Here is a 4,247-nt window from a genome sequence, read left to right as displayed (position 1 = left end):
TTCTTAGGTTTGTACTTCAATTAGTCTGTACTTCACCTGCAATTGTCTCCTCCCTGTCCAACCAACTGATTGACTGCTTTCCATTTCAGGGCTATATACTGTGCTGCTTCACTCAGCACGTATGGTTCCCAATATCCTGTGAACCATGGAATGAAAAATATGGGAAAGCATGAATGCGCTCCTAATGAAGGGGAGATGCCGAAATCTTTGACTCTCTTGTTCCTCAGATGTTGCCTGACTGGTTTTTCGTTTTCAGTGTCACACGTTTCGACACTGATCTCCAGCATCCACCGTCCTCATTTTCCCTATTACTGACGGCTGTCCCCTCTGCACACTGAGCAGGGATTTAATCAGCAGAAACTCATTGTATGCGGAACAGTCTGCTCAGTTCTGGAAAATTTCATTTGATTAATACATCTATTAAAAACGAAATTGCATTTCCACAAATACTAATTCAGTACCAGAGTTACAGTTTTGGTTCAAGAATTGGGCAGCTTGATAAGTAACAGTGAATGACTGAAAATCTCCGAGGTACAGAGTATTCCAGGTGTTATATTCCAGGGTGGATATGCTTTACCTTAATGCTGGGAATATTATCAGACAGATAGATGAGATAAGGGAAAAAGATGACGTGGAAACGTCACAGTATTACCGTTACAGAGATGCGTTTGAGGGAGGACAGGGCTGACAACTCAATATCCTGTGGTACAAGAACTATAGGCAGGACAGGAGAGGGGTAAAAGAGAAGGTGTTGTTGCATAATTAGTTATGGAGTCAGTTACTACAGTAAGGAGGGACGATATCTTGGAAAGATCTTCAAATGAGGCTTTGTGGTTAGAGCTCAGGATCAAAACCATGGCAGAGGCACTGCTGGGGGCATATTATAGACCCCAAGATCAAAGAAAGTACAGGAGCAGATATAAAACCAATTTACTGAGGTGTGTAGAAACAATAATAGGTTTATTGTACACAGGCATTTCATTTTCAAGCATTAATTAGGGCAGTGATAACTTTTTAAGAGGGGGAAGATGCCTTGAAAGTTATTCCAGAAAGCTCCTTGTATCATCAAGGAGCTGATACAACAAAGGGTGGGGCAGTAATGTGCCTCACTGTCGAGAATGAAGCCAGTCAGTATATTGCAGGAGAGATTGGGAGAGCATTATATGGCCGGTGACCGTGACATCATACATTTTATGTTTGGGAAGGAAAAGATAAAATAGCGCGCTATCTGGTAAATAAAAGATTTTTGGATTAGGGAGACAGATTTTAGGAAAACAAAATGACAAGATCTGGCCAACGCTCAGTGACTTCTGTGTGATGTTGTAGCAGAACACCGTGTTGAGGGGGGTTGGGGAATCATTTGATCAAAATGGAATTAATGAGAGTGTCCGCCCAACGTGTTACACTAAAGATAAAAATTTGGAAAACAAGCCCAGAGAACCTCGGGTGTCAACAAAAATAAAAAATCTGAACAGAATTCAAAACGAAAGAGAATCTTAAAGCAGGTACAACGTGAGCAGGTCAATGGAAGCACTGAATGAATATAGAAAGTGTCGGGCTAATCTTGAAAAGTCAGCAGAAAACTAGAAGGGGGATCGTGATAAAACATTAGTGGGTAAGATCAACAAGGATCCAAAGACATTATATCAGTTTATTAAGAGGAAGAAGGTAACATCAGATAGAAAGGGGAGTATTAGAGACCAAGGGGACAGCCTATGCACGGAACCACAGGATATGTCAACCACGGGCTTCATATCGGTCTTCAGTTGGGAGAAGCAGTTCCTGGATTTAGGAAGAGTGACAGTGTGCCCCTTGAACGAATTGATAGAGAAGCCAAGGAAGAATTGGAAGTTTATGCAGGGTAAAGAGTGGACAAATCCCCAGATCCGGGTGAGCTGTAACTTAGGCTGATGTGGAAGATGAGGGAGACGAGTACAGGCTCTGACATTTTTATTTTTTTCTCTTGTCTCTGGCCACAGCGAAGATGTGATGGGACACGATAATATCTAATGTTAACACATCTCTCACATAGAGTGCTAGAAATAAGGTATTGGATTAAAAACCACCAAGTCCCCCAACAGTGAGAGGGAAAGAATTGGAGAAAATTCTGAGGGCTGTAGAGGCTAGATCATTGAACATCTTGAAGGCTGAGGCAGACTGATTTTTAAACAAGAGTTGGTTATAGTGAAAATGCAATAAAGTAGAATGGGGGATTATCAGAATAAATATAACGGAATTGAACAGAAAAGCAGACTTAGTGCGTGGATAGCCAGAATGTTGCTCCAATGTCTAATGCAATTCTTTTTCCAACAGCCCTGTATTCACTTGAAGATAGCTTCTCTCTCTCTTTGGAGTGAGACACAGTCTGGAATACCATTGACGGATTCAAGGATTCCATAAATGCAGTAGTAATAGACATAAAGGACCAGGGGACTGCGACAACGCGGATTGGCTGTTGGGGTGAATATTTGCCTCAGCGCAGTCACCACCAGCAGGAGGAAGACTCAGCAAGACACCCTCTGAGTACAAATAATAACGTGCTCTGGAGAGCAGCTTGTCATGGACTTGGTGTTAAGGACTGCTTAAGGCACAAACATTGCATTACTGTGGTGTCTCCCTTCTTCCCTAAACAAAAGTAAATGTGGAGGAATAAAGAATATGCAGTTGGCAGCAGAGTAAGTAGTAAGTCATTAGTTTGAGAGGCTTCAGACAGGAGCAGCTCTGAACAAAAGTACAGGCAAGCTCAAATAAAGTCCTTTTAATTTAGTATTACAGCAGTCAAGAAGGCAGTTAGGCCATTTGTACGTTCCTCCTGTGGGATGTGGGAGCTCAGAGAGATTTCCACCGTCCCTGTTGACGACACGGGCAAGAAGTGTACCTAGCTGCAGCTCCTGGGAGACCATGTTTGGGAGCTGGAGCTGATGGTTTCAGGATTATCGAAGATGCTGTGAACTTTGTATATATGTGCTTTACTGGGTGGTCACGACCAAGAACCACCCCTGGCCATGTTTTCATAATGACTATAATGGCACAGTCACACATAAACATCCATGCCCTGAGTTCATCAGTCTTACCTGTCAGCCCTGTTGCATTTAAATAAACACAATTTAATCCAACAGCCAGTCCTTGCTCCCTATCATGTTCCAGGCAGAGAGTAGATTTGGAATGGCAAAGGGAGTAGCAGAGAGTGCAGCTATTCCCTATGGCTATTCCCCTCGAAAGCAAGTATACCATTTCAGATACTGTTGGAGGGGATCACCATGCAAGCGAAAGCAGCAGTAGCCAGGTTGGGGCACAGCGGAAAAGGGTAAATTTAAACAGGGTCTTAGAGATAGGAGAGTCGATTGTTGGAGGGACAGATTGGAGATTCTGGGGCCTCAAATTGGAACCCAGCAAGTTGCGTTACGTCCTAGGTACCAGGGTCCAGGAAGTCTCCCAGCGGCTGCAGAATGTTGTCAAGGGGGAGGATGAGCAGTCAGAAGTCATTGTGCACGTTGGCATCACAAACGATACACGTTGTTATAGGAATGAAGTCCTCCAGAGTGATTACAGAGAGCTAGGAGAAAAGTTAAAAAACAAGATCTCCAAATGGTAATCTCCTCATTACACCCTGTTTCATGAGTTCATGAAAGTAAGAATAGAGATAGATGCATAACTAAAGAATTGGTGCAGGGGAGAGTCACACAGAGTTTTAGATAATTGGGTTCTTTTCTGTGACAGAGTTGACCTGTTCAAGAGGGACAGGTGGCACCTGCACTGGAGGGGTGACCAACATCCTGGCGTCAGTTTTGCTCATGTTCCAAATGGAGAGTTTGAAAGAGATTGGCATGGTTTGAGATTCTCCAGAGCAGGGAGATAAGTGCGAGGCTGGAAGGAGATACTGTAATCAGAAACAGTAAAGTGAAAAGACAGGTCAGGCTGGAACACAACAGGGAGCAAGAATGCCTGTTTTTATTAAAGTGCTTATATTTCAATGCAAGAGGACGGACACGTAAGGCCGAAGAACTCAGAGCATGGGTAGCTATGTGGGACTGGGATATTACAGGCATAACAGAAACATAGCTAAGGGAGGGACAGGAATGGCAGCTTAATGTGCCAGGGTATAGCTGCTTTAGGCAGGACAGGGATGGTAGAAAGAGGGGAAGGGGTGTTGCATTTCTGCTGAAAGGGAGTATCACAGAAATGAAGTAAATGAAGGATCAAACAGCGAGGATTTGTGGATGGAGCTAATAAATAGGAAGGTGTAT

This window comes from Chiloscyllium plagiosum, chromosome 5 (assembly GCF_004010195.1).
Source record: "Chiloscyllium plagiosum isolate BGI_BamShark_2017 chromosome 5, ASM401019v2, whole genome shotgun sequence".
NCBI classification, from domain to species: domain Eukaryota; kingdom Metazoa; phylum Chordata; class Chondrichthyes; order Orectolobiformes; family Hemiscylliidae; genus Chiloscyllium; species Chiloscyllium plagiosum.
This window is presented reverse-complemented; position numbering follows the sequence as displayed.